General features: G+C 41.3%; 1 long non-coding RNA gene across 1 annotated transcript in view; it reads left to right on the forward strand.

Annotated features, from left to right (window-relative positions):
• The window catches only part of LOC128625825 (uncharacterized), a 129575-nt gene that overhangs the window by 72600 nt on the left and 30588 nt on the right, over nt 1-26387 (forward strand). The gene's annotated exons all lie outside the window — the stretch shown is intronic.

Here is a 26387-nt window from a genome sequence, read left to right on the forward strand (position 1 = left end):
GGACACCTTCCCTGGGACCAGGGACCGTCCTCTCCTGCCCCAGTTTAAACAATGAACGTCTGCATTCCTTCACCCCTTTTCCCAAACAACCCCCGCCCAAGCAACTTAGGCAGCTCGCATACCTTTCTCATTTCCCTAGTCTTTCAAAGACAGTCCTTAATTCATTTTCCACTAAAAATCTTCTAAAGTTTTAACGATTCTTCAGTACAGAAAAGGACGCTGAATTACCTTGTAAACACTTCATGTTGGAATCATGAAAGGTAAGAAACATGCTATTTCTAGTAATTCTTAGAGATCTAAGGAGTTGGACACTTCTTTTTCATCTAAACTCAGTTTATGGAAATAAGGTAGTGCTTGCTTTTTTTCATTCTTCCTCCCTCCCTCCCTCCCTCCCTTCCTTCCGTCCTTCCTTCTTTCCTTCCTCTTTCTTAGACAGTTACGATGAGTATCCTTGAAATAAGCTTCTCATGGTTGCCAGTGTTTGACTGCCACCTCAGAGTATGCAGGCAGAAAATGTCAGAAACTACCAATTTTTGACAAATACCAGTTTTAATCAGTTTTATAAACAAGTAATAAATAAAAGCACAAGCCAGTTTCTCCCCTGCCCTGCACCTGTCCCAGGGTGGGTGGGAAGAGGGGGGAATACCCTTTGCCTCCCTTGCATGTATCTCTGACTCAGCCCCAGGGGATATTAGGCTGTATGAATAGTAGATACAGAGCTACATAGTTGTCCTTTGAAAGCCCAGGACACTTACTTTCTTTGTGCCACAGGCCCCTCTGGCACTAGTGAACCTATAGACGCCTTGTCCGAATGATATGTATAAGTGCATACAATAAAACACACAGGATTGCAAAGGAGAACAATCATATTCAAATACAATGATCAAAATATTATTTTAAAAGTGTGCTATAGTAATATAGTCATGTGATGTGGGCTGCACTACTAACATAGTAAGATGCAGCACCATTCGTTCAAATAGAGTTGAGCATATTGTTATTACAAGATACCTGCAACACTGCAACGAAATGATGAAAATCACTGTTCCCATTAGTAACAAAGTCACAGGTGTTACTAATGCCTTTGAGGCAAACCTACTTTCTCCTCTCATTGAGTTCAATTGAGGGACATTCTAAATTCCATTTGAAAACAAGATTTTCTCTTTCCCTCAGTTACAAACCACTGAAATTCTATCCATGGACTAGTGTGGTTAAGAATTGTACTATAGTAACCTTATCACCGTTGGTAGTGGTATGGTCTCTCCTCTAATAGCATTTTTGGTGTCAATCTTTGGGAGAAGAGAAAAGCCTCACATATGAAATCAGAATTTAGAATGAAGACCTAAAAGAGAGAGTGTGCGACTCTTGCCAGGGCTTCTGGTTTAGCTCTGAGAATCTTGTTCTAAGGACTCTGGACAGTGACGAGGACACAGAACTGTGGAGTCTAGGTCGGAAGCCAGGCTCCAGTGCCTTCCCATGGGTCACACAGTGAGTAAACCATACATTGTAACTAAGGTTGCCTTGGTGCGTGCTATCTACTCCCCATGTCTATTTCCCTCTTGCTATTCCCAGGGTGGTGGTTGTTGTCGTTACATTCTTAATAATTCATCCTGTTTTCAGCTGACATTAAAGGGCCGAAGGCTGCGAATCTTTTAGGATGCACTCAGGGTAGAATAGCAGAGTACCGCTCTTGTGCAGACCCTGCCTCCTCCCTTCCTCGGGCAAACATCACTAATTGATTCTGACAGTGTTCCTCACCGAGCCTGGACTTGTCTTCCCAATCATTTCAAACAACAACAAAAGGAAAATAGTCCCTGAGGAAGCCACTGACAAGTCTCCATTCAGCAAGAAGCCTGATCTCCAGCTTGGTGCTAGGCCACCAGTGAGAACAATGCTTTGGAGCTTAGGTCGGAGGCATTTGTGGTAAAGAACCAAGACTCGCAAGTCCAGCAAAACGTACCTCACCTCAATCTCCCAGAATCTTGGAGTCACCTCAGTTTCATTTTATTTACATCACCAGTGAGTTCCCTCAAGCTGACCTGCTAATGCCCTCATTACTCTATGTGAACAGTGCTACAGTTCCTTTCTCTTCCTCTTCCAAGTATTGCTGTGCAAACAGCTTCTGCAGAAGCAGCCCCCTCCGCACCCCCATCCCCATGTTAGGGCTTGGAATCACCATTTCTCACAGGCAGATGGGGAAGAGAGAGGTTTTCTGATCTGGAAGTCAGAAGCCTTTCTTTTCCATTGTAAAAAGTTGGCGAAGACTGATTATTAATTTGTACTTTATAGCATAGCTTAGCCATCTTTTGGTTTATAGGCTACACCAAGAACATGACCCTGGGTTTATGTTGTTGTGTGGGAAAATAGCTTCTGACTCTCAAAGAATCAGGTTGCCCAATACAAAACAAACTTGTTCTGGAACGTGTTCGTATGCTGGCAACACCTTGTGCTTGCTATGAAACAGTGTTTCTCATATAATGACATATAACTAGTTCACAATTAGACATTTAATGGTGCTTCAGCTAAACTGCAGAAATAATAACACCCTTTTGTCAGTGCTTCTCAGATGATGTGTAGTGAAGGACAGGTTTTTCTTTGATGTTCAAAGTACAATGAAAATAAATTACCAGGAAATGCAGTAAATGAAGTAAAAATAAATCAGACATACAAACCACAAGCCCACATCTTTTATTATTTGACTCAACAGACATAAAATTACTATGTCAATTTTCTAGAATAGTTCCTAAATGCCTAGTTTCAAACGTTCTTACTTATTTCGCCACAGGCCACAGATGGAGAGTTCGCTGGCGGGAAGGGGTCCTTGGAGCACCTGCCAGGGGACTGCCTTCTGTGGCTGTGCTTTTAACTTTCAAAGTTCTCTGCACATGTGACCACGTGCAGCGTCCCCGGTAACTTGTGAAATGAGCGACTTGGGATGAGTGCCACTTGGCGTGCCCTGTGACGGGGACTTTGTCACCCCACACCCCTTTCATTTCCTTCCTCTTCTTGCCTCAGTTTTAAAAGGGGGGGGGTGAATCTTTGGACATAAAAATACCTTCAAGAGATGTTATAGAAGGTCGTTACTATCAGTAAAAGGAAGATTTGCTTTGTAGATGTTTCACTCTAAGGCCCTCAGAAGGTAAAGCCAGGGTCCTCACTCACTGAGCCAGTTTTGAGAATTCCAATATATTAGAAAGTGAAGACATGCAGTAACAGGACAATATGTGTATATATATTTTTAATATTTATAGCGAACAAATTAACATTCTTCTGTTATTAGTTTGAACAGTGAGAACTTGCTGTTTCAGAGGGCAAAAACACACATAAATGTAAAATACGACGTAATATGATAGTTACAAAATAATGCAATTTGTAAAAAAATATTTTTGGGGGGTTTACAGTAGGAGCGGTCTAGTAGTGGAACTCAAGTTTAAAACGAATGAATTTTTGCCCTTTCCCCAGCTTCCTCTTAAGGTGCTTGGTCCTTCTGAGGAAGCTAAGCCCACCTCCGCGTGAGGCCCTCACGTCATCCCGCGACTGGCACCTCTCCAGGCAGCTTTCCCCTTGGCCTTGGAGCTGGCCTGCGTGTACTCCACTGGAGGGAGGGCGGGAGGGAAGGAAAGATCCGCGCAGTTGTTAAAGCAGCTGACTGCATGTGGAAGCCTTCTGGCCAGGGTTGTTTGCAAAGATCCTGGCCACTCTCAACATCCGGAGCCTCGTCTGCAATGTAGGGGCTGGTGGGCCTGCCCCAGCAGGGGGTCCGCCCCTCTTCCACGGCTGCCCCAGCCCAGAAGGAAGAATCTGAGGAGTCTCAGGATGACGTGGGCTCGGGGCTTTTGGACGAAACCTCTTTTGTAACACATTCAACGAGAAGCTGAACTCTGAAGACAATACAAACAAATAAAATACGTGCATTTTTTGCAGTTGTGTCAATGTACATCTTTGAGAGAAAAATAAAATTTCGAGATGATGTTGGAAGTCAACCAGACCTCCAGCCTGCCCCCACTAGAGCGAAGCCTACTTTCTGCAGAGGGCCGTGCTGTCTGCTCTTCCAGCAGCAATCAGAGCCTGGCGGGAGAGGACAGAGGAGCAAATAACACTGGGAGAGAGAAAAACTGGGGACACCGGAGACCAAAGCTTTCAACCTCCTTCACAGGCTGACTCTAGGGAAAAAATAAAGACATGTTTCTCCTATTCTAGAAAGCGTGTTTTCCAATGTCTAATAGCAATAATGTTTCTGTTTATCTGTTAATGGACCACCCTTGCAACCAGTTCAGCATAACAACCACATCTATTATGTATTAATCACTTCCTATTCCATACACTTGTATACGACTTCATTTAATCTCCATAAGAATAATTTCAATGGTTCTTTTGGTACTATTTCAATGGTTCTTTTGGTTCTTTGTTAGGTACTATTGTTTTTTTAACAAAAAAAATTATTTGTTTATTTTTAGAGAGGGAAAGGGAAGGAGAAAGAGAGGGAGAGAAATGTCATTGTGTGCTTGCCTCTTGAGCACCCCCTACTGGGAACCTGGCCTGCAACCCAGGCATGTGCCCCAACTGGGAATTGAACTGGCGACCTTTGGTTTGCAGTCTGGTGCTCAATTCACTGAGCCACACCATCCAGGGTGGTACTATTCTTATCTCGATATATAATTGATGAACCTGAGGCCCAGGGTTACATACCTGCAAAATAGTAGAGCCAGAATCCAATATAAGAACATTTATATTAAGACCCCCATTCCCACTGTTCATATATCTTCTATTAATGTTGAAATTAAAAGAATGCTGTTCCTCTGCTATCCATGGAAAGAGCAGGGATGGATGAGCCGGTGTTGAGAGCTGTAGAAACTGATCATCTGTCAACTCTTATCACCAGTGAAGGAAGTCTTGTCCTCCCCCAAGATAGAAATCAGGAGAGCAGGCAATGCAGATTTTTTAAAGAGGTTTTAATAAAAACAAGGTGGAGGGAAAGGAGAATGGGCACTTGGTGCATCAGGGGAGCATGAAGAAGGGGAAGCACAGCTCCCGGACCTGCTGCAGGGTCTGGACAATGGAGGGCTGGGTGCTTCATGCAGGCGCAGTGATTCCTTTGTGATCCAGGGTCTCAGCAGGGCGTGTGTCCACCAACACAGGCACACGGCAAAGCTCTGGGAGGGCCTGAAGAGAAATGTAAGCTTGTATAGGAGAGGCTTAAAAAATTAACCGAGGAGTATTCTCATTTGTTTAGAAGAGGCTCAGCCTGTCTGATTTTCATGAGCGAGTCTTTGAAACTCTGCTGTTTTTTATACGTTTCGTCTGCCTGCTGGCACATTGCTTCAGTTAACATTTACAGAGTGTGTTCTGCATCTCCAAGCAGTAACTGGGGATTCAAATTAAGGGAGGCACGTATTCCTGCCTCGTGAGAGGTCATAGTCTAGTGAGAGAGAGGCACCTGGACAAACATCTGTGTCAAGGGCTAAGACCTTTGATCTTTATCCTGTATATGTGGGACGAAACATTTGCGTTTCGCAAAGGTCGCTTTGCTGGGAGGTGAGTAGGAGTACACTTCCCATACTTGAGAGAAGATACAGCTGTGAACCAGGCAGGGGCAGTGGGGCGGGCGAAGGTGGAGACTGAAGGAATTCCGGTGGTCGCAGGAGTAGAAATGTGTGACCGATAGGATTTGGGAGAAAAGGAGGAGGCGAAGATGACTTGGGTGGTTCCAGTGGGTGTACACTAACTAGGGAGAGGAACACTTTGGGGTGTTGGGGACAGGAGAGAATGGAAGAGTACATTTGAAGCCCTGGAATTCCAGGAGACAATCTCAGACAAATTCTGGTTCTCAGGAATGCGGTCTGGTCTGGACGTGCAGATGTAGGGCTCATTGGCATAGAGGGCAGCAAGCTGAATAGACGGCCTTCGGGAAGGTTGTGGCCTGAAATGAAATGACATATACAAAAGTCCTGAATGCTTTCTGTGTGTGTCAGTGGTTGGAAGGCAGGTTGGAAGGTGGGGAGTGAGATCAAGAATTAGGGATTGAATGGAGCTTTAGGGATCCACTTAAATAGGGAGAGCAGGTACTGGCGTGGAGGAGGCCATTTACCCTTTCTCCCAAACATGGATGTGGCCTTGGAGCTCTTCATAGCAGAGTGCTCCAAAAACTCACTCCCTGTCCAGGGAGAGTGAAACCTAGTCGCTATCCCTCCACAGGGACTGGGAGCCATGGAGAAGATGAAGGCGGGGAAAATCGAAAGGAATCTCCAGAGTTATTTGTGCTTGACCTTAGACAGCCCCTCTCCTGGCCTTTATATCTCCACTGGCAGGGGGGACAAGAGAGCCCCGAGCATGCCTCTGGCAAGAACACTCTCTTCTTCATCGCCCTCGGCCTCACCTCCAGTATTCGTGTAACCTCAGTAGGACCTTCATTACTCTTGTTGTGTGGGTGCCTTGAGAAGCCCAGGCTCCCCTGTCAAGTGCCGTCCTTCAGATGAGCCTTTCCTGTGGCTGGGTCCTTCCTCCCACCTCCCTGTTCCCCACCCTAACTTCCAAACCTCTCGTTGTGTCCTCTGGAAGTCATAGTCAGCTATAACCAAATCTTCTAGGTCCTCGGTGCCTTCTGTAATCATTCTCTTCAAATTTCTGTGTAATGTACGGACCCCCAAGCCTGGGACACCGTCCCGTCTGCCCCAGAAGGCTCTCGCTCCTGGCTCCCAGTCAATCCCTTTTAGAGGAGACCCTCCATATTCTTGGTGATTTCAACACCCACCTGTACGGCCTTTCCAGACCCAGCTTTTCAGTTCCATGACACGCTTTCCTCCAGTGACCTTACCGCGACCCCATGTTGCTGCCTATGCCCACGGCAATACTTTAAGATTTTGCCTTTGCCCCTAACGACACTGCCTCCCAAATCTCAGTTTTAAGATATCATTTTACAATCACCACCTCTCCTCTTTTTAGTCCTCTCCTTTTGGTACTCTTTTTCCACCCTGTTTTGATATCCGACTTCCTGTTAAAAAACCATATCCTTTCACTACATACATACTCCATTTAATTCCACTTTACATAGTGCCAGTTGTTTATAATGTATTTTTTACTGAAATAGCATATATGTATGTATGTATATACATATGTATATGTATATAAATACATATACACTTGTAGTATACTGCAACTGTATATATTTTCTTCTAAGTTCAGTGGGCAATCACATACTCTTATACAGTAAGAACTGGTGAAAAACTATTCTGGTAATTTCTTCAAGCGGGTGAATTTTCTGAAAAATGTACTAATTCCTCCCTGAAGCACTCTATTGTGCCCTTTCTTCTTTGCTCTGGTGCACAGCTTTGACTCACACAGACAGACCATGGGGCTGCAGGCGACAGAACTTTGCCACAGGGGGCAAAGCAAGAGCATCGGGGTGGGTTTGTTTCAGGCCGACTCACAGCCCGTTCAAGGAAGCATCCGAGGAACAAAGCTAAAGATTAGCCAGCTGGCTGTCAGATTCTGATGCTAGGCCGTGACATGGTCAGGGACATTACGGCCTGACTGCAGCCTGGTCAAGGGGACAGAGCAGCACTTCAAAAGGGCGGTAACTGAAGGCAACGGTTGTTGGGGTCAGAGAAGGGGCAGGGATGGGCAGTGAGAGAGGTCAAGAGCCGCCTCTGTAGGGGGCAATGTTATAAAGACCAGAAGGCTGCTCACCCAGTGAACGCTTCCATTTCCGGGAACTGCACCCTATTTGCTCAAGAACCGTGTGTACACCATACAGACGAGTGAGAGGAATATAAAGTGTATTGTGTATTCATTTAGGAGAGGAGATATGAGAGCCTCAAGGAATTACTTTTAGAGGCCTATTTCCTTTTCTGCCTTCCGTTTGTTTTTTCCTGTGAGCAGTGTTTTATTATTATCATCATTGTTTTTTTTAAAGCCTGTACATTTTATTTTATGATTTTATATTTCACAGAAGCTCTGGAACTTGAATTTGCCTGGGTGCTTTAGGGGGAAGGTGAGCTCACTTTTAGCATGGGGATGGATTATGGGCAGGCCTATTTCTTTTTTCAGACAGATAGTGGTTATCATATATATTGACTTAATACTTTATGACTTAAAAGCATATGGTTGCTTCCATGAAGTATAATTAATTGCAGAGGTGGAAGGGGATGCTAAATGGAGGCCTCAATGTTTTTTGTAATCTTATGATTCATTTCTAATCATTTCTTTTACACTCTCTGACACTGATACATGTATATACACACATATATATGTATATATATGTACACATATATATGTGTGTGTATATATATATATAAATCTTAGAAAGTAAGCCTTGTGACTTTTCTATGGTGAGAAGAAATTGAAGTTGAGGCACCATCAGAGTGAGAAACAAAGCCAGTTCTATCAACGTGAGGCAGAGGGGCCCATGAGTCATGGGAAATCACAGGAGTGTGTCCAGGCAGGCTGGTGACAGATGGAAAATTCTCGGTTGGCGAAGTTGGATAGAACCAGGCAGTGCGAGGAGCACACAGGAGGAACAGAGGAGAGGGGCCGGTGGTCTCGTGCGGCTGCAGCCTCCGCTCAGACTCCGCGCTGGGGACTGTCCTCGAGTGCAGGCTGCTGGCCCTCTCCCAGCCCAAGGGCAGCTCTGCAGCTGGCTTGGGATCAGAAATTGTCCCCAGTGGCACCTCAGAGACTAGAGAAAGATTCACCCAGACAATCACCTAAGTCCTTGGTAAGGGGCCTCCTTTCTCCAAAGAGGGAAGTGGCAAGAAAAATCCCCTTTTCTTCACTCCATCCCAGTCCCCTGCTTTCATGGAATTTGTGTGTTGTATTGGTTTTTGGTAGATGTGGCCGGAGACTGCATTGGTGTTTACTAATTCTGCTGCTATTATTAATTAGAAAAGAAATTCCCTTAAACACTAAAAAAAAAAAAAGAACATTAAAAGCTTAGAGGAAATAGTGGTATAGAGGAAAATTGGGAGTGGACAAGTTAATGGATAAAATGAATGATGGATGGACAAAGAGGTAGGTAATGAATCTCAGGGTCGGTGGAACACGTAGAACCACCCTTTCAGCTCTTCATTTCTCCGTGTCTGGTGTGAATGACTGTGTCATTCACATCACAGCCTCCAGATGGGCCCCAGGCCTACAGACTTTAGGTCATCTTTCTCTTTCATGTATTTTTAAACTTGAGTAAGCCCCATCTCACATATTCTACACCAAAGACTCCTCAGGATGAAATTCTAGAATCACCCAAATTTAGTTACATTGCCCTTCTTTCTTGCGTACTTGGAAGTCCCTACCTCTGTTCTGTGTCTTATTTCTCTTTTCTTAACCTTGTGGTAAGGAGCTCCCTTCCTTTCATGATCAACAGAGTCCTCTACTTCTTTGCTGGATAGAGCAATCTTGGATGTAGGTCTTTGGATTTCATGACTTGGAATACTTCTTTCCAGCCCCTTCTTGCCTGTAAGGTCTCTTTTGAGAGATCAGCTGACAGTCTGATGGGAACTCCTTTGTAGGTGACTGTCCCCTTATCTCTTGCTGCTTCTAGGATTCTCTCCTTCATTTTAATCTTGGCTAATGTAATTATGATGTGCCTTGGTATGTTCCTGCTTGGGTCCAACTTCTTTGGGACTCTCTGAGCTTCCCGGATTTCCTGGAAGTCTATTTCCTTTGCCAGATTGGGGAAATTCTCCTTTATTATTTATTCAAATAACTTTTCCACTTGTTGCTCTTCCTCTTCCCCTTCTGGTACCCCTATAATTCAGATGTTGGAAAGTTTAAAGATGTCCTGGAGGTTCCTAAGCCTCTCCTCATTCTTTTGAATTCTTGTTTCTTCATTCTTTGCTGATTGAATGTTTCTTTCTTCCTTCTGGTCCACACCATTGATTTGAGTCCCATTTTCCTTCCCATCACTATTGATTACCTGTACATTTTCCTTTATTTTACTTAGCATTGCCTTCATTTTTTTCATCTAATTTGCAACCAAATTCAACCAATCCTGTGAACATCCTGATTACCAGTGTTTTGAACTGTGCATCTGATAGGTTGGCTATCTCTTCTTCGCTTAGTTGTATTATTTCTGGAGCTTTGATCTGTTCTTTCATTCGGGCCATTTTTTTTGTCTCGGTGCACCTGCTATATAGTGAGGGCCGGAGTTTTAGGTGTTCACCAGGGCAGGGCAACCCACATCACTGGGTTGTGATGCTGTATATGGGGAAGGGGTCCCAGAGGGAACAATGGCTCTTGCTCCGCTCTCTTGACAACTTTCAGTCACTCCCACCTCTTCCCCCAAGCAAGCTAGGCCCTTCTGGTGCTGGTTCCTGGGTGGGTGGGTTTGTGCACATTCTAGGACCCTGTGGGTCTCTTCAATGAACTCTCCTGTGAGGCTGGGAGTTTCTCCCACTGTCTCCTCAACCCCCACAGGTGTTTTCAATCAGTGGTTTGAGGCTTCATTTCCCCAAGCTGGGGCCCTGGGTTGTGCAGTCTGTCTTGCTTTCCAGGTGTCCCTTCCCGTTTATCCGCATGTGAACGTGGGACTGCAGGTCCACCAGACGCTGCCTTGCCCACCACGGTCCTCCACCACCTCTCTGCCTGGCTGCCCATCTCTTCCCCTCCTACTGGTCTGGATGGATGTGTCTTCTTTAACTCCTTGGTGGTCAGACTTCCATATAGCTCAATTTTCTGTCAGTTCTGGTTGCTTTTTTTTTAAAATTTTTGTTGTCCTTCTTTTGGTTGTGCGAGGAGGCACGGTGTGTCTACCTATGCCTCCATCTTCGCTGGAAAGTCCTGACTAAGGATTTAAATACAGGGTGAGGCAAAAGTAGGTTTACAGTTGTTTGTATGGAAAATAATATAATAATTAATACATAATAACTACTAAATAATAAATTATAAACCTATTTTTCTCCACCCTGTATTCTATTTCTTTTAAAGTTCTACATTGTCTGACTTAACAAATAAAAATTTTTCCAGTTGTTAAATAACTCATATCAAGTAAATTATACTTATTTATAAATAAGCAATTCTTAATTCATAATATTCCATTAATGCTTGTGAAGCACAGATATTACGTTAAAACCACAAGCCTAAGTAAATTATAATACGTTTTAAGTTGGAATCACAAAATGTTGTTCTAATAAGCTATTATTCTAATAGACCAAGTTCCAAATATTATATGATATAGAATATAAATACATGAAAATTTCTTAACAATCAATTATTGAATATACAGATTTGTTTATCTTGACAGTTATATCCTTTTTTAAATTTTTATTGAATATATTGGGGTAACATTGGTTTATAAAGTTCTACAGGTTTCAAGTGTACAATTCTATAATGCATCATCTATACATTATATTGCGTGTTCACCATCCAAAGTTATGTTCTTAATTTCAAATGTTCTTAGAATTTCTATTTAAGAAAAAGTATGTTATCTCACATGATTTGGGGGTTACTTTCCTATATAATTTTTGGGTTGTTTTCTTTGCTTGATGGAGTTTTGTAACAACTAGAGTTTACAGATTGTTGTATCACTGTGGCAATGATGATACACACAGATCCTTAAATGACACGTTGCAAAGACAGGCTTTATAACCTTAAGAGTGGGCTGGCCACAGACACAGCTTATGTCCCTGGATGCCTTTCATTACTGGATTGGGGAAATAGAATGAGCAGAATGAATATATGGAGGGAGGGAGAGAACGAGACAGAGGGGGAGAGAGAGAGAGAGAATGAGTATTGGCTCATGCGGTTATGAAGGTTCAGAAGTCTGAACTCTGCAGGGCAGTCCAGAGGCTGGAGACGCAGAGGTGCAGTTCAAGTCCAAAGGCGATCTGCTGACAGAACTCCTTTTTGCTCAGGGAGGTCAGTCTTCACTTTAGTAAGTCCTTTAACTGACTGGACAAGGACAGCTCACATTATAGATGTAATCTATTTTACTCAAAGTCCATCAATTTATATTTTAATTGCATTAAAAAAATCTTTCACAGAAACATCCAGGACAATGCCTCACTAAATATCTGGGCACTGTGGGCCAGTCAATTTGACACATAAAATTAATCATCTCACAAGTACTTATCATTTAAATCAGATTAGATGGTGATATCCTACCCAGTTGGCAACAACACTTGATTAAAATCTGCAGTTCTAAGGCAGGGGTAAGTAAATGTATTTTTATTTAATTCTAATGACCTTTGAGCTCACAAAACTCCTACCTGAATTATTTTCATATAGTCATGAGCTGTGTAACCATGAGGACATATTCTGAAGAATGTGTTGTAAGGCAATTGTGATGTTGTTCAAACATCACAGAGTGCACTTATGTAAATCTAGATAGTATAATCTACAGCACACCTGAGCAATATGGTAGAGCCTATTGCTGCCAGGGTATGAACCTGTACAGCATGTTACTGTACAAAACACAAGATTAAATCAAGTACAGGGGAAAGTAATGCAATCAAGAACTCAGTAACCACCAGGTGTGTGGGGCTGCCTGCATAACATGGCATATTTATATGTATATATGCATATACACACATATACATATATACATATATAAATGTTGCCAATTTTTTATAATTAGAAAGAGTAACAATAAAAGTATAATATAGTAAAAGCACAACCCAGTAAAATAAATAGTCATTTATCGTTATTACCAAGTATCATGAATGGTATATAATTGTGTGTGCCAAGTGCTATATTTTTCTATGACTAGCAGAGAAAAAGGTTTGTTTACATCAGCATCATCACAAACACGTGAGTCATGCAGTGCCCTCTGAGGTTAGGATTACACCGTTACTAGGCACTAGGAATGTTTCAGTTCCATATAACCGTATGGGGCTAGCATCATATATGTGTCACATGACTATCGTTAAGGTTCCATAACATTTGTAGATACTTAAGTTATATCTTTGACCCTGTTGTCACCTGTGTACATTTTCCATGTTACTAATTCTCACAGCAGTACTTCATTCTTTGATGCATCATATTCCACTGCATGAAGGAAGCATAGTTTAACTGTTTCTAATCAATAGGTACTCAAAATTGTTTCTATCACAAATAATTATGCAATAAATAATCTGCAGTGTGGTTTTTGTGCACTAGTACAAATGCTTCTATGGGGTAAATCTCTAGAAATAGATTTGCTGAGTCTTAGAGTACGCACATAACTAGTTTTAACAGACTGCTGCACCCTGGCTGGTGTGACTCAGTGGATTGAGCATTGGTCTACAAACTAAAAGGTCACTGGTTCAGTTCCCAGGCAGGGCACATGCCTGGGTTGCTGGCCAGGTCCCTGGTTGGAGGTGTGTGAAAGGAAACTGATAGTTTTTCTCTCACATCAATACTTCTCTCCCTCTCTTTTTCCCTCCCTTTCTCACTCTCTAAAAATAAATAAATGCAGTCATTTAAAAAAAAATTGACTGCTGCACTGCCTAATTGCCCTCCAGGGTGGCGACACTAAGTTGATGCATGAGCGATGTCAGTATCTTTTCCTTTAATCCTTACTTGTTACTGACCATTTCATTTTGTCAGACTGCTGCATGAAAAAGGTATTTTATTTTCCTTTCTATGTGTATTCTTCTGAAGCTTTGTGAGGCCATGTATCCTTTTCGATATTCATTTGCCATTGTACTTCTGCAATTTGGCTTTCTTATATATTCATGGGTCTTTTTTTTAAGATTTTATTTATTTACTTTTAGAGAGGGGGGAGGGAAGGAGAAAGAGAGGGAGAGAAACATCAACGTGTGATTGCCTCTCACCCGCCCCCTGCTGGAGACCTGACCCACAACCCAGGCATGTGCCCTGACTGGGAATCAGACCTGAGACCCTTTGGTTCGTAGGCCAGCACTCAATCCACCGAGCCACACCAGCCAGGGCTCATGGGTCTTTTGTAGAATCTTTATTCTTTTTTATATTATTTTTTTTTATTGTGCCAATAACATACTATTTAAATCACTAGGGATTTATAATATGATTGCATATTAGACTGAGCAGGTTTTATTGATCTAGACCAGTTATCTCTTTTTAAAACAAAAATATGTTGGTTATTCATGAAAATCCACACTTTCTTATGAACTTTATAACTAGTATGCAAAACTTATAAAAATTCTATTGACATGGGATTCTATTGACATGTATGGGATATACTAAATTTATAGATTCATTTTTGGAGAACTGACATCATTAAAATGATCAATCTTACCATCCAATGAATTTGGATTTATCCATTTATTTAAGTCTTCATTTTGCCTTTCTGCAAAAATATATGATTTTTCCCTCATTAAAACTGTTCACATTTAGAATTGGTAATTTAGAGTTTTCCTGGTGTCACAAATGATATACTGGTTTCCTAGGCCTGCCGTTAAAAAAATGATCCCAAATTGGGTGGCTTAAAATGACAAAAATGTGTTCTCATGCATGGTTCCTGAGGTCGTAAGTTTGAAATCAAGGTGTGGGCAGGGCCGCACGCCAGCCAGATGCTCTTGGGTGGATCATGCCTGGCTCCTTCCGGTCTCTGCCGGCTCGGGCATTCCTGGGCGTGGGGCAGCTTCTCACCAATCTCTGCCTGCTTTTTCATGTGGCCTCCTTCCCGGTGTCTCAAATATATCACTCTCCTTTCCCCGATAAAGACATCGGTCATGATTTAGGACCCGTTCTAAATCCAGGATGGTTTTGTCTTGAGATCCTTAATGAATCCTATCAGCACAGACCCTGTTCCCGACAGTCTATTCTGAGTTTCTGGGCAGGCCTAAATTTTAGAGGCACACTGTTCAACCCTCCACAAGTAGGAACTTACTTTTTAAAAACACCTTTTGATTGGTTACTAAGAGGATATAAGAAAGATATTAATTTTTGCATATAGATTGTATATCTAGGCTCTCTTGCTAAAAATTCAAGAAAACATTTTGCTAGTTTCTTCTTAGATTCACATAATTTTTGAGGTATCAGTGTTTTTGACCGCAAAAAAGACCACTGGTAAGTCTTTCTTTGGGCCATTTACATTTTGGTTCCTCTGTCTCTTCCATTGTTTAGGACTTCTAATAAAATGTCAAATATTTTTTATTTTATTCGAGTCTTTTTTCCCATCTTTCATTAGTTTCATAGTTTCTCCACAAAAGTCTTACACATGTTTTAAATCAATTTTAGTTCTAAATACTTTATGATTTTGTTGCTTGTGTGAAAGAGACATTGTTAAATTATATTTTCTACCTCATTTTTACTGATATGTAGAAATATTATTTCAAGAATTGATCTTTATTTTAACACCTCACTAAACTTTCTTTGTACTTCTAAGACTTTCTTAGTTTATTCCTCTAGATTTTCTGGCAGAAAATAATATTTTCTCCAAATAAAGAGAGTTTTCCCTCTTTCTCCAGCATGTATACACTGCATTCCTTTTTTGTCATTCCGGGAGCTCTCTGTGATGCAATTAAGATTAGGAAAAAGAAAATAAATGACTCTAAAAGTTAATTGTTAAATATGGGGTAGGTTTTTGTAAGGGAGCTTTGCGTAACTGAAAGCACCATTCCATCCTAATAACAAATGAAAAGATTAAAAACACGAAAACACCAAGAAGTCTATGGAGATCTATCAGAGAAATGTTCCCAGCAGGCACTGCTGCCCCCCCTCCGAAGTTGGAAGGACAGGCAGGTGGATTCTCGGAACGGCAACTTCCCGGAGCAGAAACCCATGAGGAGACACCACTATGGGAGCCAGGGCCAGGGTAGGAAAACACGAACCGTAATAATTAAAGAATCGCCAGAGGCCTAGCTGGGACAAATCTGAGATTAAAAACTCCTGGGAGTACCTAGTCATAGGGGGGCATCCCCACGTTTTCGTGGGGTTTACCTCTAGGAGCTCAACCAGGTTCTCATAGTGAACACCAGAGAAAAATCCCTGTGTGCTTCCAGCAGGGAGAGGGGAGATTCGCCACTTTATTCTGTTCTTCTGAACAAAGGCTCTGCCAAGGAGAAGCTTTTTACCAGAGTCTGACCTGCTGGGGTTTTAGCAGAGCCTTGTCTACCTGGGAGAAGGTAAATACCCAACTCCAGCTGCCTGTAGCTATCCTGCCCTGCCCAATAGGGAAAGAACTTAGAAGTGCTGGTAAAGGTCACAGGGCAGGGGCACATGCTCACCCAAAGACTGAGACCTAATTGTAGGACTATAGAATGGGCCCCTCCACCTCACCTTACCATTGCATCACTGAAAGCCTGCTTCCAGCTGCTACTATGCCCAAGTATATCATGCCTGGCTCTCAAGTGAAAAATGATGAGGCATACTCATAGGCATGTAACAGAGTTTCAAAAGACCGAACAGCCTTGGCCAGTGTGGCCCAGCTGGTTGAGCATCATCTCGCAAACCGAAAGGTTTGATTCACGTTCAGGGCACATGCCTAGGTTGCCAGTTGGGTCCCTGGCCTGAGTGCCTATGAGAGGCAACCGATCAATGTTTCTTTCTCACATCGATGTTTCTTTCCCTCTCTTTCTCCCTCCTTTCTCCTCTCTCTAAAATCAATAAGCATGTTCTTGGTTAAGGAGAAAAGCAAACAAGCAAATGAATGAACTGAACAAGCATCAGAACCAGTGTCAGATACAACGAGGAAATTGGAAGTATTAAAACAGAAGTTTAAAACCACTCTGATTAATATTCTAGGGGCTCCAATGGAAAAAGTAGACCACACGCAGAACAGATGGGCAAAGTGAGCAGACAGATGGGAATGCGAAGGAAGTCAGAGAGAAGTGCTGCAGATCAAACACTCTGTAACAGAAAGGGAGAATGCCTGTAATGGTCTCGTTACCAGACTGGTCACAACTGAGGAAAGAATCTCTGAGCATGAGGATACAACAATAGAAACTTTCAAAACTGGAAAGCAAACAAGGGGAAAAAAGAGAATGAGAAAGAAATCCCAGAATATCCAATAATTATAAGGCATTTACAAAAGATCTAGTATATGCATAAAGGCAATACCAGAAGGAGAAGAAAGAGTGAAAAGAATAGCAGCAATATTTGCAGCAGTAATGACTGAGGATTTCCCCAAATTAAGGCCAGACTCCAAACCACAGAAGCAGGAAGTTCAGAGAACACTCATCAGGATTAATGGAAAAGAAAAAAAAAGCAAAAACCAAACAACTACACATAGGTGTATTATACTCAAACTCCAGAAAATCCAAGATAAAGAAAAAATCTTTTAAAAAGCCAGAGGGGAAAACACACCTACCCATCCATAGGGGCGCAAAGATGAGAACGACACCCAGCTTCTCTTCATAAACCATACAAGCAAGGGAGGAGTGGAGGGGAATATTTAAAGCACCAAGAGAAACAAAACCAACCCAGGATTCTGTAGCCTGTGAAATCATTCTTCAACAGTTAAGAAGAAATAAAGACCTTTTCCTCAAATGAACAAAAATTGAGGGAATTTTTTGCCAGTAGACCTGCCATGCAAAAGATGCTAAAAGTTCTTCAGAGAGAAGAAAATGATAGAGGTCAGAAACTTGGCTCTGTGTAAAGAAAGAACTAGCCAGCAATCTGAACACTGAACAGAATGATTCCTGGACCTCTGAGAATTTCTGGCTTGACCCCTCTGTGAAAGGCCAACCAGGGACCAGAAAGAAGATGATAGACTTTGAAAATGCCGATATACATTCCATGAAATATTTGGCTATTCACAGCCAGCCCCTGGAACTCTATTCTGCCAGTTCCTGTCTCAGAAAATCACTAATGGATAAGGAGAGTGAAAAGCTTTCAGTGGCTCAGGTCATCCGTAGCTCGATATTGGAGAGCCAGCAGCACGTGGAGATTTTCGTCCCCCAGAGGTACCCTATGCCCACCCCATCCTACCATTCCCCTTGGTGTGGGAATCGGTTCGGGAGTCCAAAAGCCTGGCTTCTTTGACTCAAGGAAGGACATGGTCTGAGGAGTAATTTATGCACTACAGCTCCTCCCAGGATCAGCCGAGACCCAGACATCACATGAAACCACACCCTTTCTCTGCTTCTTCCCTTTCCTTGACCTTCCCCTATTCACTTAACCAGGTCTTTAGGGAGCATTTCCTTAATAAATCTCTTGACCTGAAAAATATACCTTGAAGTATAAATGAATGTTGAAATCTACCTTAAGTTTTTCTTTTTTTAAAAATTAATTTTATTTAGTTTTTTTCAAGTACAGTTTTTTGTCTATTTCTCCCAGCCCAGCCCAGCCCCCCCCCCCCCCCGCCCGTGCTCCCCACCTCCCTCCCATTTCCACCCCCCTTAGTTCTCATCCCTGTGTTCTTCCTATTTGTTCCTCCAAATCCCTCCTCTCTTTTCCCCTTAAATTCCCTTCCCTCTCCCCTCTGGTCACTGTCCCCTTGTTCTTTATTTTGGTGTCTTTGTTTTTATTCTGCTTGCTGTTTGTTTTGTTGTTTTAGCTTCCTGTTAAAGGTGAGATCATACGGTATTTTTCTTTCAACACCTGGCCTATTTCACTCAGCATAATGCTTTCCAGTTCCAGCCATGTTGTTGCAAAGGGTAGTAGCTCCTTCTTTCTCTCTGCTGCATAGAATTTCATTGTGTACATGTACCACAATTTTTTGATCCATTCACTTACTGATGGGCACCTAGGTTGCTTCCAACTCTTGGCTATTGTAAATTGTGCTGCTATGAACATTGTGGTGCATAAGTTCTTTGAAATTGATGTTTTAGGATTCTAGGATATAATCCTGGCAGTGGAATTGCTGGGTCAAAAGGCAGGTCGATTTTTATTTTTCTGAGAAAATTCCATACTGTTTTCTATAATGGTTGTACCAGTCTGCAATCCCACCAACAGTGAACTAAGGTCCCCTTTTCCCCACAACCTCTCCAACATTTGTTGTTTTTTCCTTTGTTTATGATAGCCATCCTGACTGGTGTAAAGTGATATCTCATTGTGGTTTTAATTTGCATCTCTCTGATAGCTAACGATATTGAGCATCTCTTCATGTGTCTCTGGATGTTCTGTATGTCCTTCTTGGAGAAGTGTCTGTTCAAGTCCTTTTCCCATTTTTTAATTGGGTTGGTTGTCTTCCTAGAGTGGAGTCGTGTAAGTTCTTTGTATATTTTGGAGATTAAACCTTTGTCTGAGGTATCATTGGCAAATATGTTTTCCCATACAGTTGGTTGTCTTTTTAATTTAATACTGTTTTCTTAGCCACACAGAAGGTTTTTATTTTAATGAGATCCCATTTGTTTATTCTTTCCTTTATATTCCTTGCTCTAGGGGACGTATCAGTAAAAATGTTGCTGTGTGAAATATCTGAGATTTTTCCTGCCGATGTTCTCCTCTAGGAATTTAATGGTGTCATGGCTTATATTTAAGTCTTTTATCCACCTTGAATTTATTTTGGTATATGGTGTAAGTTGGTGCTCAAGTTTCATTTTTTTGCACGTAGCTGTCTAGTTCTCCCAACACCATTTGTTGAAGAGGCTATCTTTACCCCATTTTATGTTACTGCCCCCTTTGTTGAATATTAATTGACTGTAGAGAGTTGGGTTGATTTCTGGGCTCTCCGTTCTGTTCCATTGGTCTATGTGCCTGTTTTTATGCCAGTACCAGGCTGTTTTGATTACAGTGGCCTTGTAATACAGTTTGATATCAGGTATTGTGATCCCTCCTACTTTGTTCTTCTTTCTCAAAATAGCAGCTGCTATTCGGGATTGTTTATGGTTCCATATAAATTATTGAAGTGTTTGCTCTATGTCTGTGAAATATGCCATTGGTACTTTAATAGGTATTGCATTGAATCTGTATATTGCTTTGGGTAGTATGGACATTTTGATGATGTTAATTCTTCCAATCCATGAACAAAGTATATGTTTCCATTTGTTTGTGTCTTCCTTGATTTCTTTCTACAGGGCTGTGTAGTTTTCTGCATACAGGTCTTTTAACTCCTTAGTTAGGTTTATTCCCAGATATTTTATTTTTCTTTTTGCTATATCGAATGGGATTTTTTTCCTTGATTTTTGCTTCTGCTGATTCATTGTTGTTATACAAAAATGCCTTTGATTTCCGGATATTGACTTTGTAACCCGCTGTTTTGCCAAATTCATTAATTAGTTCGAGCAGTTTTTGGGTAGAGTCTATAGGATTTTCCATGTACACTATCATGTCATCTGCAAACAGTGACAGTTTTGCTTCCTCCTTTCCTATTTAGATGCCTTTTATTTCCTTTTCTTGACTGATCGCTGTGGCTAAAATTTCCAATACTATATTGAATACAAGTGGTGAAAGTGGACATCCTTGTCTTGTTCCTGATTGTAGTGGAAATGCTTTTAGTTTTTGCCCATTGAGTATGATGTTGGCTGTAGGTCTCTCATATATGGCCTTTATTATATTGAGGAATGCTCCCTCTATTCCCACTTTGCTGAGTGTTTTTACCATAAATGAGTGTTGTACCTTATCAAAAGCTTTTTCTGAGTCTATTGATATGATCATGTGGTTTTTGTCTTTGCTTTTGTTTATGTGATGTATTACATTTACTGATTTGCAAATATTGAACCATCCTTGCATCCCTGGGATGAATCCCACTTGGTCATGGTGTATGATCTTTTTGATATATTGTTGGATGCAATTTGCCAGTATTTTGTTGAGGATTTTAGTGTCTATGTTCATCAGCGATATTGGCCTGAAGTTTTCTTTCTTTATTGTGTCTCTATCTGGTTTTGGAATTAGGATGATGCTGGCTTCATAAAAAGAATTTGGGAGTTTTCCATCCTTTTGGATTGTTTGGAATAGTCTGTGGAGAATAGAGGTTAGCTCTTCCTTAAATGCTTTGTAGAATTTTTCTGTGAAACCATCTGGTCCAGGGCTTTTGTGTGATGGGAGTTTTTTGATTACTGCTTCAATTTCTTTTGCTGTTATTGGTGTGTTTAGATTTTCTGCTTCTTTTTCATTGAGTTTTGGAAGATTGCATTTTTCTAGAAATGTGTCCATCTCCCCTAGGTTTTCAAATTTCTTGGCATACAGTTCTTCATAGTAATTTCTTACAATCTCTTCTATTTCTGTGGTATCAGTTGTAATCTCTCCTCTTTCATTTCTGATTGTGTTTATTTGTGTCCTCTCTCTTCTTTTCTTGATGAGCCTACTTAGAGGCTTGTCTATTTTGTTTATCTTCTCAAAGAACCAACTCCTGGATTCATTGATCCTTAGCATTGTGCTTTTAGTTTTATGTCATTTAATTCTGCTCTAATCTTGGTTATTTCCTTCCTTCTGCTTGCTCTGGGCTGTCTTTGTTGTTTTTCCTCGAGTTCTTGCAGGCGTAGGGTTAGGTTGTTTGTTTGAAATGTTTCTATCTTCTTTAGGTAGGCCTGTATTGCTATAAAATTCCCTCTCAGGACTGCCTTCACTGTGTCCCATAAGTTTTGGGTTGTTGTGAGATCATTTTCATTTGTTTCCAGAAACATTTTGATTTCTTCCCTAATTTCATTCTTGATCCATTCGTTCTTTAATAGCATACCATTAAGTCTCCATGATTTGGGGTGCTTTGGGTTTTTTCCTTTGGGGTTGGTTTCCAATTTCAGTCCCTTGTGGTGAGAGAAGATGCTTGGTATGATTTCAATTTTCTTGAATTTTTTGAGGCTCATTTTGTGTCCTATCATGTGGTCTATCTTTGAAAATGTCCCATGTGCATTTGAAAAGAATGTGTATTTAGCTTCTTTGGGAATGAAGGGCTCTATATATATCAGTTAAGTCCATTTCATCCAGGGTGTTGTTTAATGCCAAAATATCTTTGTTGATATTTTGTTTGGAAGATCTGTACATTTTTGATAGTGAGGTGTTAAAATCCCCTACTATAATTGTGTTGCTGTCAATATCTTTCTTGAAGTCCTCTAAGATTTTCTTAATATATTTGGGTGCCCCTATGTTTGGTGCATATATATTTATGATGTTAATGTCTTCTTGGTGGATTCTTCCCTTGAATATAATGAAGTGACTTTCTGGGTCTCTCTTTATGGCCCTTTTTTTGAAGTCTATTTTGTCCGATATGAGAATTGCTACCCCAGCTTTTTTTTCTTGTCCGTTTGCTTGGAAAACTTGTTTCCAGCCTTTTACTTTTAGTCTGTGATGGTCTTTTGACCTGAGGTGGGTCTCTTGTAGGCAGCATATGTGTGGGTCATGGTTCCTTATCCATTCAGCTATTCTGTGTCTTTTGATTGGAGCATTTAATCCATTTATGTTTAAGGTTATTATTGATAGGTACTTATTCATTGCCATTTTTGTACCTGTGTTCCTCTCTGTCTCCCTCTTATCCTTCCTTCCCTTAAAGCAGTCCTTTTAGTATTTCTTGTAGAGCTGGTTTGGTGGAGGTGTATTCTTTTAGACTTCTTTTGTCTTGGAAGCTCTTTATTTGGCCTTCTATCTTGATTGAGAGCCTTGCTGGGTAAAGTAGCCTTGGTTGTAGACCTCTGGTTCTCATTACTTGGAATATTTCTTGCCATTCTCTTCTTGCTTGGAGTGTTTCCATTGAGAAGTCAGCAGCTAACCTTATTGGGGCTCCCTTGTATGTTACCCTTTTCTCCCTTGCATGTTACTTTTTTCTCCCTTGCTGCCTTTAAGATTCTCTCTTTGTCTTGGAATTTTGCCATTTTGATGATGATGTGTTTTGAAGTAGGCCTCCTTGGGTTCCTCTTGATTGGGACTCTGTGTGATTCCTGGATTTGTGTGACTTTTTCTCTCATCAAATTAGGGAAATTTTCTCTCATTACTCTTTCAAATACATTTTCTATCCCTTGTTTTTCTTCTTCTCCTTCTGGTATTCCTATTATTCGGATATTATTACGTTTCATATTGTCTTGCATTTCTCTTAATCCCTCTTCATTCTTTCTGAGCCTCTTTTCATTTTCTTGCTCTTTCTGTGAGATGCTTTCTACTTTGTCCTCCAACTTGCTAATCCGATCCACCGCCTCATCTATCCTAATTTTGAAACTATCTACTTTTCTTCAATTCGGAAATCGTATTCTTTATTTCCTGTTGGCCCTTGTTAGTTTCTATTTCCTTTTTCATGTTGATGTAGTTTGCAGAGAGATCATTGTAGTTACCCTGTAGTTTCTGATAGCTCATTGTGAGCTCTTCGAACTTCGTAATAACCAGTGCTTTGAATCCACTATTTGATAGTTGATTAGCCTCTATTTCATCTAACATTCTTTCTGAAGTTTCTGCTTTTTCTTTCATTTGGGGATTGTTTCTTTGTCTTCCCATTGTTTGAGACTCTTCTTGTTAGTCTCAGCTTCTAAAATTGATCTATTCTGACTCCCTGGGTTTATGGTGTGAACTTCTGTGGTATGATACCTGTGAAGTTCAGTGGTGCAGACTCCTTGAAGTTTCTTGATGTTCTTCGTCTCCACCTACTCTCACGCTGGTCCTCGCGCTGGTCGCCTACCACTGCTGAGTGTCCTGGCTCCCCTAGCTGACTCCCTGGACACTAGGCCCATTGCTATGGCAGCAGCACAGGGGCTGCGAGTGTCCCAGCTCCTGTAGCTGACTCCTCTGGCACCCAGGTCCATCACAGGGGCTTGGAGTGTCCGGCTCCTGTAGCTGACTCCACGGAGACCAGGCCCGTTGCTATGGCAGCAGCACAGGAGCTGCGTGTGTCCCAGCTCCCATAGTTGACTCTGCCGCTGTCTGGTGTTTCAGTGTCAGTTACAATCTCTGGTCTTTTAATTTCATAAATGCTGGGTAACCGATGGTTTATTGTGCTGTTTCTCTATAGATCTGCCAGGATTTTCACCCACAAGTACAGGAGCTAGAATCCGCTCCACTCTACTCAGTCGCCATCTTCCCAGCCAAGTTTTTCTTATATAATTGGCCATAATCCTGCTGCTTTAATTTTAACGTGTGAACTTTACCCAGTAAATTTTACCTATGCCTTAGTATACAGAGATATCCTTTACTAGGTCATTTTTTAAGTACACTGCCAGATTTGATTTACTACCATTGAGCTAGGAATCTCTCTCCATGTCCTTTAGTGAAATTGACCTCTGATATTATTTCCTGAGTGGGATTTGCTTTGTTTTCATCTTGAGATTATAATAGCCTTGCAAAAGAACTTTGTAGCTCTGCAGTATATGGTCAAATTCTATAATGATCCATGGATATTTGATAAGTATTTATATCTAATTATTAAGTGCACTTTGCTCTCTTATGAATTAAGCTTTTTTTAAATATATTTTTTAAGATTTTATTTATTTATTTTTAGAAAGAGGGGAAGGGAAGGAGAAAGAGAGGGATAGAAACATCAATGTGTGGTTGCCTCTCATGTCGCCCCCACTGGGGACCTGGCCCGCAACCCAGGCATGTGCCCTGACTGGGAATCAAACCAGCGAGCCTTTGGTTCACTGCCCACGCTTAATCCACTGAGCTACACCAGCCAGGGCTGAATTAAAGCTTTTAATGGAATTAGTCAAGTATATATTTATATGGTTTCGAATATAGCCTCTTCTCTATTTTTCCTAAAAACCTTTTCTAATATAGTATGTTCTGACACTTCTATTAGATAAAATTTGAACCTTCTGGATAAATCATTAGAACCTCTGTCTTTCTTCTCTTACTTTTGTCTTTTTATTGTGTATGTGTCCTTTATTCTGGGGAAAAAATGTGGATTTTCCCTCCAGCTCACTAATTTGCTCTTTTTTGTGTCCCATCTGTTCTTCTGCTTGTCTATTGAATGATTCATTTCAAAGATGAAGTATTTAATTTACATGATGGCTGGTTGATGCTTTTTAAAGAATTGTTAGTTAAAATACTTTCTTGCATCTCTTGGAACACACTGTGTGAGTTAAGCTTAGAATGAAAACACAAGTCCTTTTGGTTTGCAGGCTGGTGCTCAATCCACTGAGCCACCCCAGCCAGGGCCCCAAGTCCTCATCATGGCCCACGCGGTTCTAAACGATCAGACCCCTGTGTGTTCTCTGAGCTCTTCTCCCCATTCCATTGCAGACATTTGGGTCTCCTGGTGTTGTCCGCATTTCAGTCCTTCCAAACGCACACACCCATTCTGTTCCCCGCTTGCCCTGTTCTCCTGGATGTTGAAAGGCTTGCTCCTGCTCCTCATTCAGGTCACTGCTCAAAGCTTACTCTAAATCAGAGGTACCCCCTGACTACCTTACCCAACGCAGCACTTGGTATCCTCACACATACATTCTCTCTCTCTCCCCCACCCACCCCTGGCTTACTGAGCATTATTCATTTTATCGAAAACATATTTTGCTCTGATATTTTATTTTCTTTATTTTTGTTGTTGTCCATCTCTTTCAGTAAATTGAAATGATTGTGATAGTAGGGACCTTGCCTATTGTGTTTACTATAGTATCTCCAAAAGTTAAAAAAGTGCCTGGCACATATCAGAGAGGCTCAAGGAATATGTGTTCAGTGAAGTAATGATGGTGTTTCTAAAATCCAGGGCTGCCTACTCTATTGTTTCTTTATGTGTGCATTCTTCCACGTTTTCCTCTTCTCTTTCATGATGCTGGCTTATCTGAATTGGTGAATGGTCGTGTGTGCATCTTTGTATTTGTAAGGGTGAGGGAGGCCACCCTGGGAAAGCTCCATCAATTTCCTGCCATCTGCAGGAAATTGTTCTAAGGCCCTAGTCCTTCTTTTCCAAGGGAGGCCCCTAGATGTCCTGTGGCTGTCTAAAGGCGGGCACTGCTGTTGCTTCTTTGCTCACACAGAGAGAAGTGTGGCATGGTTGACCTACTTGGCTTCTCCGACTGACCGTGATGACCCTGATTGATATCTTGCTGTCAGTTGACTCCAGGCTCCCTTCTACTTCAAACCTTTCATCTGTTTGCAGAGTAACACCCTTTCTCGAAAGTAACTCTTTATTTTGAAATAGTTTAAGACTTACAAGAAGTTGCAAAGTAGTACAAGAATTCCCATCTACCCTTCACTCTGTACAATGTACAGAGGTCACTGTCAAAGTGAGGAAACTCACGCTGATATGATACCATTAACTCAGATATAGACTTCACTCAGATTTGAACAGTTTTTATATGTACTCCTTTTATTTTTTAAATACTTTTAATGAGGTATGATTCATACACCATATGCCATGCAATTCATATACAACCAACCTGATCCAGTTAGAATGTACAGTTAAATGATTTTAGTATAGTCACAGAATTCTGCAACCATAAACACAATCTACTTTTAGCCCCAAAAAGAAAACTCATACCCAGTAGCACTTACTCTTGCTTCCCACCCTCCAGTCCTAGGCAATTGCTAATTTGTTTTCTGGCTTTATAAATTTCCCAATGTTATCATTCCTTTTTCCTGCCAAATAACTTTTTCTTGTATCGATGTACCACATTTTGTGTATCCATTCATCAGCTGATAGAATATTTGGGTCACTTACACTTCTTGACTATTCTGAATGAGAGGGTTATACACTGTGCCTT

The sequence above is a fragment of the Artibeus jamaicensis genome, unplaced genomic scaffold (assembly GCF_021234435.1).
Source record: "Artibeus jamaicensis isolate MK-2021 breed Jamaican fruit bat unplaced genomic scaffold, CSHL_Jam_final contig_923, whole genome shotgun sequence".
NCBI classification, from domain to species: Eukaryota; Metazoa; Chordata; class Mammalia; order Chiroptera; family Phyllostomidae; genus Artibeus; species Artibeus jamaicensis.